The sequence below is a fragment of the Brachypodium distachyon genome, chromosome 4 (assembly GCF_000005505.3).
Source record: "Brachypodium distachyon strain Bd21 chromosome 4, Brachypodium_distachyon_v3.0, whole genome shotgun sequence".
Lineage (NCBI taxonomy): Eukaryota > Viridiplantae > Streptophyta > Magnoliopsida > Poales > Poaceae > Brachypodium > Brachypodium distachyon.
In genome coordinates, this window is record NC_016134.3 from 21,776,665 (window position 1) to 21,790,549 (window position 13,885).

General features: G+C 42.2%; 1 pseudogene; it reads left to right on the top strand.

The window, feature by feature from the left end:
* Nucleotides 1-376: 376 nt before the first annotated feature.
* On the top strand, nt 377-7,783 carry LOC100823090 (annotated as a pseudogene).
* Nucleotides 7,784-13,885: the final 6,102 nt, after the last annotated feature.

The window sequence follows — 13,885 nt, forward strand, 5'->3', positions numbered from 1 at the left end:
CCCAAACCAACTGGGCCAGTCGGCCTGGGCGAAGCCAACTGGGCTTCAGTCGGCCTGGGCAGGCCGACTGGCACGAGTGGGCCCCTCAGGCTAGGCCGGTGGCCTGCAGTCGGCCTGGCCGAGGCCGACTGGGCCTACTCGGCGTGGGCCAGGCCGACTGGGCCCAATCGGCCTCGCCCAGCCCGAGGCCGTATTATTTTTGAGATTTCTGAAAAACACGTATTATTTTCGGAAATGATTAAAAAATTCGTATTATTTAAAAAAAATCAGCATCCACCGCTTCATTTTCTCCCCTCCCTCCCTCCGCTACGCGGCGCAGAGTTCAAAAAACCACTTTGCTTTCTCACGCACACACGAACCACACCCGTCCCGTGCGCACGCCATGGGGGAGGAAGCGGAGGGCACGAGGGCATCGAGGTTGAAGTGGTGTCACCCCTGTGGCTTCAGCGACCTGGGAAGACTGCTACCAGGTGCGGGAGCATTTTCCTACAGCACCTTGCTGGGAAGAAGGTTCGGTCTCAGCGGGGGCAAATGTCACACCCGTCCTGCTGATGACGACGTGGAGTGACTAGGACGGTGGACCTAGGCTTTTAGGCCCACATGTAAGCCTTGGGTGCGTGTGTGTACGGCAAGTTAGCCGCGGGCGGCGTTATAAGCTCAGATCAAACTCTGTATTGGGTATCGAAGAAAAGAAATAGAACAATCTAAACTCTCATCTTCTCTGTTCCTCATCCCCTTTGTTCTCCAATTCTCATCCTGACTCTTGTGGTGTTCTTCGGGACATCACAAGTGGGCTCTCCGCCGCCGGCTATCGTCGGGGACGGCGAGGAGGCGAAGCGGGGGAGGGCGAGGCCCAGAGGGCGGGGCAGAGGGAGGGGCCGGAGCGGCGACCGGGCTTTCGCATCGCCAGCGTTTAAGCCCTCCGACGAAGCGCGCGGTGTTGCGGCTGGGAACAGGGTGCTGAGGGAGAGGAGGCCAGCGCCGCAGTCCTTTCGTGAGTGCGGCACCGACGATGAGGTGCGGGATCCTTTTTTTTTTGTTCGTTAATACTTTCGTTGTTCGCGTTCCCCGGTGAATGCGTGCGGCGATTGCGCTCCCGTTTGAGAGGGTTTTTGGCTTTGCTTTTAGCGGTATTTTCTTAGACTATCTTTCATTTTAGTTATCTTCCTGTTTCTTTTTCGTACTTCCTTTTTGAGCTTCATCGTGCGGAAAGGTTGCTCTCTCTTCTTTTTCACTTGGTAAATATTTGTTTTGGAAAGGAAGCCAGAGCCAAAAAGGGACATTCTTTTACCGTCAAGAAAAGAGAGGGACATTCTTTCCTTCGATTTTCTCCCTCTGTGGAAGATTACAGTTTTGATTCGGTGATTCGAAGTATAAGAAATTGAAGATATAATCATTCGGCTGTTTGACGATTTATTCACCAGTGCCAATTAGAAACGATGCATTTTTTTTGGTGGACAACTGAGCAAACATTGCTCTTCCAATTTAATTTCAGCATTCCAACAAAGTTTAACATCGCTCACACCCAATTGAATTTCAGCATTCTTGTACCAATGTTGGGAAACATACTTAAAATGTTCATAGCTCAGATTTGTGGTTTTATATTATGCCATCTTTGTGTCTAGTACAGATTTTGATTGTCGTTTAGGGTGAGCTTTGATTGAATAATTTCTGTTTTGCGTATAGGAGACTGGATAATCAAGTTCTTGAGCGTCTGAAGAAGCCCGTGAAAAGTGTTGCCGTGAAAAAGCTGGAACCCCGAAAAAGGAAAGCAGATCAAGAGGGCAGCAAAGTCCAATTCTCCAAAGGCAAAATCCACAGTGGAAACAAAGGGGTAAATAATTAATTATTCGCTATCAGTTGCAAATTTGGTTCTGTAATGATTTTGTAGCCCTGACCAACTACAAAGTCTAGACTTTTCCTGGCTATATCTGATAAAATTTGGTTTTGCAGACTAGCAACAATGGGGTTCTGGAGCCTGCAAAGAAGCAGGAAAGAAGAGATGCAGAGGGGGCTCCCAACACTAAAAAGCTGCAGCCAAAGGAAGTAGATAAACTGGTTCCATCCTCCAAGAATAAAAGTTCTGGTGAAAGATATATGGTAAGTTACTTGCTTTATGGGCTACAAGTTGTTTGTGCACTGGTCGACTGTAAGTATAGTGAGTGTAACGACTTTTATGTTGTTTCAATTATCTAGAATCGGAAGAAAATGTTGACTGGGGAAAATGCCCGAATGTGTGACCAGTGCCAGAGAAATGACAAAGAGAGGGTGGTCTGGTGCAAAGCATGCAATAACAAGCGCTTCTGTGTGCCATGCATAACCCAGTGGTCAGTGGTGTGTCAAATTGTCAAATTCTTAATTTTATTAATGGTTTTCCTATCATCTGCTGATTTCCCATTAACTCACTGTTATGAACAGTGAATACAACTTGTATGTACTTTTTATTTATCGACCAGTATTTTACATGCACCTCCATTTGTGTATGTTTGCAAATGTCTTTAATTGTTTCTCTTACTGATGTTCTTAAATCATGGTACATAACCTAAATTTTGATGCAGATTGACACACTGTGTGGTATGTTGCTGTTGTATCTATTTCATAACACTGGTACACTACTGTGTTTTGGTGTAATAGGTATCCTGATTGGACAGAAGATGAATTTGCTGCGAAATGCCCATATTGTCGCAAGAGCTGTAATTGCAAGGCATGCTTACGAATGAGGAATTGAAGAGGTTTGCACTTTGGATCTTCTCTCTCTTCACAGTATTTCCATTTCTTGTTGATTTTGCTTGTGTTCAAATGATTACCTTTTACTGTTTCCCCCCTTAATGATTGATCACATTCTTCATTAACCAGCCCCCAAAGAAGGAAATTTCTGAAGAAAATCAAATTCGTTATGCTTGCCATATTGTGCGCTTGTTGCTTCCTTGGCTAGGAGAACTGCAACGGGAGCAGATGGAGGAGAAGAAATTAGAGGCTAGCATACGAGGTATGGTGTTCTAGGACACAAGCTGTATTTTGATGTTGATGTGAATGTTCACATGGTTTTGTTTGCAGGTGTTTCCGTAAATGAAGTGAAGTTGGAACAGGTTGAATGTGATCTTGATGAGCGTGTCTATTGGTTAGGATCTTTGCATATTTATTAAATGTTATATATCTTACTGTAGCAAGCACTGAACTTATTTCATTCCTCTACTGCAGCTCTATGTGTAAAACTTCGATATTTGATTTTCATAGAAGCTGTAAGAATTGTCTCTATGACTTGTGCGTCATCTGCTGTCGGGAGCTTCGCAATGGTGAGATCCCTGGAGGACAAGAGGTGGAGAGTATGCCTTATGAAGATAAAGGAAAGGACTATGTTTTTGCCAAGAAAATTCAGCCAAATGCTGAGAATCGTAGGATCTCATTGAGGAGGCAGATGGACTCCCCAAATAGCCCTCTGCCACCATGGAAAGCGAATAATGATGGTAGTATACCCTGCCCACCAAAGGAAATAGGAGGCTGTAGTGGCTCGGTTCTGGATGTCAAATGCATGTTTCCTGAGAAGGTGCTTGCTGAGTTAGAAAGTAGAACTGAGAACGCTGTTAGGAGTGAACTATTTGCAAAAGAAACAGCTCGCAGAAGTGATCAGTGCTCTTGCTTTGATCATTTCGGGAAGATAAGAACTGACATCAAGACACTATGAGTAGCTGCAAATAGGAAGGACTCAAGAGATAACCACCTATATTGTCCAGTCGCCACTGGTATCCAGGATGATGACCTAGTGCACTTTCAGATGCATTGGGAAAAAGGTGAGCCAGTTATTGTTTCTGATGTCTCTTCGATTAACCTCTGGCCTTAGTTGGGAGCCATTGGTCATGTGGCGCACATTGCGTGAAAGAGCCCAAGGCAGGGAAGAAGATGAGCAGTTTGCTGTTAAGGCAATAGATTGCCTTGATTGGTGTGAGGTGAGAAATTCTACCTATGCTGAATGCTACAGTTAGTTATTCTTTTGTTTTTTTAATAGTATGTGGCCGACTGGCTGTATCTTACTCTTTCCATTATTAAACTGACCACTTTTTTAGCCCATGACAGCAGTTTTTAGTATTCTCTTATGGAATGCATATCAGAAGTTTTGACATAAATACTAGTGATTACTTCCAATAGTATTTAAGTAATGATCTGCCTGTGTAAACTTTTCAGGACAAAAGAATACGCATAATACTATGAACTATGGCGTACCTTTGCAGAGAAAGAGCAAAAATATAATACTCCTTCCATTTTATTTTATAAGGCTTATCTTGAGATATCATGGGGATTAAGGAAGTAACGACACTGAAGGCCATGTTAGTCCCTGTTTATTGTCTTAATAACAGGAAAGAGAAAGTTTGTATATGTGTTTAGCCATAAACAATAAAGAGATTAAGGAAGTAACGACACTGAAGGCCATGTTAGTCCCTGTTTATTGTCTTAATAACAGGAAAGAGAAAGTTTGTATATGTGTTTAGCCATAAACAATAAAGAGAATTTGGCGATAAATGAGGGGAAAAGTGAGAAAAGTCATCAATCTGCATGCACGTCTTTTGTTCTGAAAGAAGATTGCAAAATAAAGATAAACAAGGGAAAATAAAGCCTACACAGCCAACAAGTCAAAGATTTGAGTCAAAATAAAGATAAACAATAGGAAAAACACTCTAATTAGCGCCTATCCAAAGACTAGATCGCTATGCATGTAGGGTAATACCAATCCATGACCACTTGCTCCAGCTGAAAGCATGCAGCCATAGCCATAGCCTTGTCCTCCTCCTTGAGAAGTGTAGACCTGGTACAGAACTAGTGACCTCTCGCTCCAGCTGAAAGCATGCAGCCATAGCCTTGTCGTCCTTGAGAAGTGTAGACCTGGTACAGAACCAGTGAGGGCATAAGTATATAACCTGCACCGGAGAAGAGATACTCCTTTTGTTAAAAGCCATATCCTTTCAAGCACTCTCAGCTTCTTCACAACACCCCGCAGCCAGTTCCCAAATATATGAGCCCACAGAGGAATAACTTTCAGTATGTATGCATACAAATAAGCAGCGTTGGTGCAGTGGAATGTTCTATAATGCCTGTGTGTTCGAGTCTTCCACATAGCAGTTCTCCATTTTGCTGCTTATTTAACAGATATACACCCATGGGTCAATGAAGATTAAAAAAACTTTAGCTACAATGACATGACATGTGGGACCATGGTGTTAATGAAGATAGAAAAACTTTAGATAGATTGAGTTGATAGAGTTTCAAAATTCATAGGCGTCATTTCAAGACTGGAAGCTTTACCGCTTTGACAGTAGAATTTTTGTGTTCCATTTTGAATGTTCTTAGAAAATTTGATTTGTACATTCAAACCCCTTTATATCTCTCTACTGTCTCCGCCATTGACTAGGCCTGATATTTTGAAATGGAGGTAGGAACTTCATTGATTCCTTGGTGAGCTGAATTACCCATAAAAAATGATATTTATGCCTGTTTGAGTTAGAGAAACCTTCTTCTTTTGTGGTTTAAAATGGAGCATTTACTGTGCTTATTCTTGGTCTTGCAGATAGAAATTAACATCCACATGTTCTTTATGGGATATAAAACAGGCAGAGCTCATCCCAGGACTTTCTGGCCTGAGATGCTTAAGCTAAAGGATTGGCCACCTTCTAGTGCGTTTGATAAGCGGTTGCCTCGCCATGGTGCTGAATTTATCAGCGCATTGCCATTTCCTGAGTATACCGATCCACGATATGGTCCACTAAATCTTTCTGTCAAGCTTCCTAGTGGTGTGCTGAAACCAGATCTTGGGCCAAAAAATTACATTGCTTATGGATTTTCTGAAGAGTTAGGCCGGGGTGACTCAGTGATTGCGACGTTTCTGATGCGGTATGTTGCTCATCTGTGATAAGACAATGATAGTGTTTCTTGCTTGCTTTATATTATTGTTCTATTTTTCGTAAGGAGTGCTGGGTAAATAAATTTAACTTCATTAAAACCCAGGACAGCTCCTAGCTAATCTGCATCTGAGTATTGTTATCTTGATTTCCTAGCATATGTTCTTCTAGCTGGTGCTGTATACTTAGCTCATGTGCTGATCTATCCATAAATTTTGTTTTTCTTATTTACTTCTCATAATTTTTGTTTTTCTTATTTATCCTTTGCTTGGGTTTAACTCGGACAGATTTTAATGTGATCAGGTAAATATCTTAACACATACAGCTGAAGTCCCCATTGAGTAGCCTTCCTCAGATTGAAAAGATCAAAAAGAACATGAGAGATCAAGATCTTCAAGAACTATACGGTGATCTAAAATCACACTCTGAGATCATTCTAAAGACATCTATAGTTGAACCCCAGAATAAATCTGATGATGAAGCACCGAAGCTCTTATGTGGTGTGGAAAATGATGATACCCATAAGGATAGATGCAACGGCAAGTACCAAATTTTTACTTCTTTCCGTGGACTTAATCTTTCTGTTTGATTTAAAAGTTTTTCCTGGAATTTTGTTTTTGCGAGAATTTCCTGGAATTTGTTGTCTTGCAGGTTTGCAGATAGATGCTTTACCACCTGGTGATAATAGGAGTGAAGCTAAGGATAAAGCACCACCTTGTAAATCTCTGATACAAAGCGGAATACATCAAGGTTCAGACCACATTCATGAGGTTAATAAATCTGGTGAGACTCATAATGGAGCTCATTGTAACTCCAACAACCAAGGTCATCCTGACTGGAGGGTGCATCAAAATAAAGTTAGTGATCCTCCCACACCAGTTCTGAAAAATTCAGAGCAAGAGAAAACTGGTGGCGCATTGTGGGATATATTCCATAGAGAGGATTCTGAGAAATGACAAGATTATATAAGGAGGCATGCCTCAGAGTTTCGGCACGTGCATTGCAATCCTGTGAAACAGGTATATTTTCTTTATTCTGTTGCAACTCATAGATCCTTATTTTTGTTATCCTGATCAGCAACTGTTATCGTGCAGGTTATCCACCCAATTCATGATCAGACATTCTATTTGACAGCAGAACATAAGACGAAGCTGAAGGAAGAATATGGTTTGTAAAATGTTAACATGAGGTCTTACGATCTCTGCAAACAGTGTGGTTTTTTATGTTATGTCATTTCTCTTATCTGTTGCCTTTCCTGTTTTCAGTGTTGAGCCGTGGACATTTGAGCAGAAGCTAGGGGAAGCAGTTTATATTCCTGCTGGGTGTCCCCACCAAGTTAGGAATTTAAAGGTGTGACATTACTGGAGCAGTCTGACAATGCTTGCAAACTTTTTGCTTCCTTTTTTGAATTTACCACCATATCCAGGTGCTGAAAAAATGAACCCATTTTCATCCGTGCAGTCTTGTGTTAAGGTTGCACTGGACTTTGTTTCCCCTGAAAATGTTGGCGAGTTTGTTAAGACGACTTCCGTCAACCCACAGGGCTAAGGAAGATAAGCTAGAGGTTGGCAGTTTGTTCTCGGTAGTGCACTTACCATTATATGCTCTGAGAAGTGACGACGGACCTGAAGTTGAATTTGGTGTTTACAGATCAAGAAGATGGCTATCCATGCGCTTACTGACGTTCTTGAATTCTTGGACCCTCACTTGCAAGGGTAAAAGGCTGTGTCCATTCAACATTTCTTTCTTGGTTGCATTTTGTGTTGCTAGCCGTTAGACCCCCAGGTGTTCCTCAATAGTGCTATTTGGCAGTATGAAAGCAGTGGCATCTATTTGTCTAGCTCTTTATATTATATAGTGAATGACAGGGGAGTGCGCCTGTCTTTTTACCATGGTTTTTGAGCACCGACTAGTCCACTAGACGGTAAAGTGATACGGCATGCTGCTGCTGCGACTCGACAGCATAGCAAGTCGCGCTCTAGGATGGATTGAGGTTTGGGCCAACCGACTCGTCGCCTATAACCGTGACTTGCTCCGAGTAGTCGAAAGATTAGGAACGCCGACACACGCGACTGGACTAGGGATGAGAGTTTTTTGGGGTGAGTACCTTTCTCCGGCAAGGAATCGACCGTCGATCTGCACCACCATCGGTTTTTCGGGAAAGAAAAGAAGGCCATGGGAGGGAGAGAAGAGAGCTGCAGTGGCTGCGGACACCATCGGCGTGTGGGCAAAGAGAAGAACGCGCGTGGAGGGAGAGAACAGAGTTGCAGCGGTGCCTGCAGGAGAGAGTATTTTAGGCCATCCCTAACGGGGCTACCCATTTTGTCTGTCAAGGCAAAACGGACACCCAAATCCACTTTTGGTTCGGATGCGACCCATTTTCCACAAAAAATTGCTCCGGATTTTGGTCGTGGCGGACGGTCATTTTTGCACTGCGCTCATCCCCACCTGCCACATTTTTCCTCCCCTGGCCCACATGTCCATGAGTAATAAAGGGGACCAAATGTGTGGTCTCGTCGGAGAAGTGGCAGACCCAAAAGTGGATTGGGGAATCCGTTTGGCCCAAACGGACACAAAATGGTTCTCCCCGCTGGAGTTGCCCTTGCAACCCATCAATTTTCATCGACGATTTGGATTAGCTTCCAGAAAGAGGTGGACGGTGTGGATGGCTTAATAAAAGCTAGAGCTTTTAAATGGGCCTTTGGGTTAGGCACGCCCTTGCTATTCCTCTCCTCGACTGCTTCTTCCTCCATTCTTCAAAAAAAAGACTGCTTCTTCCTCTTGACCCCTTCCTTTCCCTCTCAAGGCGCCGGTTCCGCTGTCTACCACTGCCAGACTCTAGGCAAGACCTTCTCCCAGCCTGACCTCTCCAATTCCAGCACCACAGCGACTGTGCAATCGAGCTTCCCCTCTACCACAACCTACACCTTGCCACTCACACTCTCTGCTAATCCCCGCCCCCTCTGGTTACTAAAGCTCGACTTGGCTCGATTAGTCGAGACTAGTCTCCGACTAATCGGACAAGCCTCCTAGTCTGTTGGGGGGTGATTCGACTTGGCCGAGACTAGTCTCCGACTAATCGGACAAGCCTCCTAGTCTGTTGGGGGGTGATTCGACTTGGCGACTTGAAAACCATGCTTTTTACCTGTCATGTTGAAATCCAAACTGGCTGCTAGGATTCATATTTTCCTTTGGCTGCCGGCCAGAAATAGGTTGATGACTAAAGATAATTTGAAGAGGAAAATATTTGAACCCCCTGAATGTTGGTTGTGGGGAAGAGGGATGTATTACACATTTGTTTTTTGAGTCTGTGGTAGCTAAATGTGTTTGGTCTCTGGTGTATGATATATGTGAGATTGGGATTACTGATTTTGAATCATTAGCTTCCAAATGGGTTAAAGATTAGTCTTGTGCAGCTTCGAATGTTTTTAGTTTTTACTGCAGCAGTCCTGTGTGGACTGGAAAAGTAGAAATGACTTGTTTCTTAATATTAAACAGGTGATCAGGATTATCTTTTGAGATGTGATAGATTGGATGAACCTTCTTCCCAAAAAGCAACAAACTATGCTGGTCGGATATGTGGGACTGCTCTTGAAATTAAGTCCTAAAAGCTCCTCTTCAACTGGGGTCTGCTCTTGAAATTAAGTACTTGTATACCAATTCCATAAATGTATTTCTCGAATGTTGAACTGGGTAGAGACTAGAGACTTTGTGAATCACATGACTTGGCTTGTAAAATGTTTATTTCTCCACTCGAATGAAGTTCATGATGATAAAACAAATTTGGGGGCAATGTGCATAGCCACATGCATTTACGATGCTTCATATAAAGTATTATTTCAAAATGATTGGTGTATGTAACCATAAGAGTATGTTTGGAAGACAGGATGAGACGGCTGTTTCACCATGAAGGAACACGAAGCCGGTTTGCGATTTCGCATTGTAAGCGTCACATGAGTAGCCAACATCTGCATATTGAATCATATTAGAGTTCAGATTTCTCTGAAATTGGAAGAACAGACCAAGAACTTTGATGCATTGGAGATATCGAAAGACATTCTTGACTCCTGTTCAATGATGTTTGGTAGCAACATCGCTACGTCTAACTAGTAGCTAGGTTCACTGTATCAGGCCCAGTGTAGTTCACAAGATAAATAAGCGCTCCAATCACTACGTCACGATAGATTACTGGACGCATTCCAAAGTGCGTCAAAATTATATTTGTGGCATTTTAAGTGTTTTTTTAGGGAAAACAGTAGATCAATGATCTACTGCAATTTTATTAATAGAATTAAATACAGAATATGTACAAGACCGAAAATAGGAAATTATCAGTCAACTAAAGAAAGTTCTCAATCCAGTTGGCAAACTGATTATATTTCTTTCTTCTAGCTCTACGAAAGAATAGGTTAAGCTCACCTTTAAAGATTTGCCTGCAACTGTAGAGGGATGACCTGACATTGTTGAAGATATAATCATTCCTCACTTTCCAGATACTCCAACATTTTAAGTGTGTTGAATATACTCGTGTTGGCAAAAGTATTTGACGCACTTTTATTGGCAAAATCTGTGGTTGAAGTGCTAAAAGTGCGGTTAAATATCAAAATTAACTACATTTGAATAAAGTGAGGCTAGCATAGTGCCGCAAATGTCTACCGTGAGATACTGAATGGCACTGAGATATGGAACTCAACTCCTATCATCTCTTCTCAGTCTTCCCTTGGTCTAAATGGATCTTTCCCTACGTTTAGTGATAAAATAACCATGGGAGTTTTAGATGGATATGACGTGTCCATATTTAAGTTCTCTAATATTTTTTGTATGCGAGTGGCTTGGTGAACCAAAATACTGGAGGAAAGGTTCTTGAGTTGAAGACCCAAGCAAAACTTGGTTTTACCAAAATTCTTCATCTCAAATTCTTTCTTTAGATGATTGCATGCTTCATCAATATCTTGTGGGTTATCAATAATGTTAACATAATTTACATAACATTGAAATGATAGAAAATCTTGTCGTGGACTTCTTGCTAAAAACACATTTGCAATCATTATTATTGGACTTCTTAAGGATCTCACTATTTTAAGCCATATAATGATTTATCCAGTTTACACAATATATGTTGCTTTTTTGTTAGGATTCAGGATAGAGATTACACCCCTCATATAAATATCCGAATCAAATGACCCATAAAGGTATGTTGTCACTACATCCATCAACTGCATAGATAGACAATTTTGAGCAGCCAGAGATATAAGATATTGGAAAATAATTCCACTCATTACCCAAGAATATGTTTCATTGTAATTAATACCAGATTTCTGCGTGAAACCCTGTGCTACAAACCTTGCCATGTATCTCACTTATTCTGTTTCATTGAAAGTAATTCTCATTTTGTTTCTGGACGAAAACCCAATTTAATCCCACGTGAGAAATTTTGGGAGGTGTAGGTATTGCTTTAGTGAAAACCTTTCTTTTGTTAAGCGAGACAATTTACCCCTGCAATAAAAAGCGAGAACCTTAAAAAAAATTATGCTTGGATTGCATGCTTCCACTAGACTAGTTGAGCGTTTTTTCACACATCCGTGACATTTGGATCATGAATTCATGATATACCATCCCGACTCGTCCAGCATCTCCCATCCTAACCAATTTTGTACTGGTTCCAAAGGAGTCGAAATCTGAGTAAATCTCTTAGGTCCCCCCACCCCACCACCACCACAACACACACACACACACAAGAAAATCATGTATGAGGGCTGTACCATATAAATAAGCAATTTTCGTCCCTTGGCGATGCTCCAATGTCCAAATACAGAGCAACATTGCCCATCGAGGGGATCATGGAAGACAAATCCGAGCACATATTTATCTTTTGCTTCAATCACGGAGACATTAGAATGATACCACGCATAATCAATACAAGGAAAACGCAGTACTTTATACTCGCTCTGTCTCATATTAAGTGACTTTCTATTGCTCCTTCATATATCTAAACGTTTTTTAGGCATAAATACATCCATATTTAGAAAAATTTGAGTCACTTGATATGGGACGGAGGGAGTATCAGTATTCGGATCAGGCACCATCAAGGTTTTAAGTAGCATGCCAAATGATTTAGCACTGGCGCATACGCTATAGAAACCACTAAATCATTTAGCGTTTCAAAGAAAGTATGGCAAATATGGTCCACAAACAAATATGAAATACTTATCCGGGACAATTATAGGCATAATGACATGAGGAAATAGCTGCCCAAATGATCCTACTCCAACGCATAAACACAGTCCATGAGGTGGAGAGCTCGAGAGTTTGGGATGGGGAAAGATAAGTTTCGGATAGACATTTAGGCCTTAAAGTGTGTATTTGGGCAAAAAATGGGCTCTAAGGCTCCGTTTGGGATTGCGGTGAATTATCATAATCCTGATTGTTTCATCCGCTTTTCATTATTTTCGTGTTTGGCTAACCAACCTTTTCCTATTTTCGTATATATTTTTTCACGGCAAATTATAAAATAAGTTCAGCGCATCACAGTTGAGCAATGCCAAACTGAATCTAAATCAAAGGGTTTTAGCTTAAACCATCAGCCAACCTTTTCTACAATACCACAGCTAAACGCTAAGGCATTTATCGCGCTATGGCGTCGCTATCTCACTATAGCGCCTGTAGCAAGAAAAGTGTTCTAAGCGCAATGGCAGCTCCTTCCAAATGCTATACGGAGTAGCTGCAATATAGTGCTATTTATTTCGTCGGGCACCATCCTATAAAAGCAAAAGGCACCGTCAGTGAAGACCTCAAGACCATCAACGACCTAGAGCACAAAGACAAGCCACAATAAGCCCTATTCAATAGAGTATAAAGACTTATATTATTGGGCAAAGGTGGGATACTAGTTCACATTAGTGTGTAGACTGAATTTCAATATTTTACATAGGACCTCCAAATTGTCAGGTACGGCCAAGTCTGGATCGATTGAGTAATGTTAGGGCACGACATTACTTACCAATGTTAGAGAATACGAATCCCATGTAACATTGTGACAGCAAACAAATGACCCGCCTCTAAAAAAGAAGAAAAGTTGACCCTCGTCCCCTCGTCGTCCTCGACTGCGGCCGCCTCCTATTAGGTCACCTCCAGCAGGCGACCCATTTGATCCAGCGCGGTCCGTTTGCGGAAACGGACCGAAATCGTGGTCCAGCGGGACAACGCATTTGGATGGCCATCCGCTTTTCGGTCTGCGAAGACGCATTTCGGACGCAAATCTGTGTCGGATTGTGTCCCCACGGACCGAGAAACGGAGCGCCGCTCGTCCATGCGTCCGCCTCGGTCAAAACTTTTCCTCTCCCCCCATCCCCACATGGCAGTGACCCATCGGTCCACGCCACGTCATATTAAATGGGGACCACCCCGTCCCCATCCCCCACCCAACCCACACACTTCGCCCCGAGCCAAAACCCTAGCTCCCCGACGAGTACCGACCACCGCAAAAATGGCGCCTGTCACTGCACTAGGAATAACAACCCCATTGAAACCTTACGTTATGTGGTGTATACCTCTATCAATGATATATCTACATGGTTTCAAAGACTAATTCTCTCCCGTAAAGATGAAGGATCTCAATCTATGCAGGTATATCTCATATCAGCAAGGAGAATCTAATAGCAGCTAAAGTTACATGGAGCCACATTCAGGTGATGATTACTATCAAACAGGACGTAAAGGACTGAATAGTTCTTGCAAACTGATATTCCTTAAATTTCTATGTCTGTTTTCACTTAGCATTTTTTAACGGATGAAATGAAAGTAGAAAAAGAGAAGGAAGATTCTTCATGTTTTCACGACGCTTCGATAATTTTATATTATTTTTTGTATTCTTAGTTATTCTCTATAGCAACACATGGGTTTTTAACTAGTCATATTCCTCTACCAGTTGATCAGCTACAAAGAATAAAGTTTCCACGGTCTCATTTTATGTGACATCTAGTGCGATGATAAGG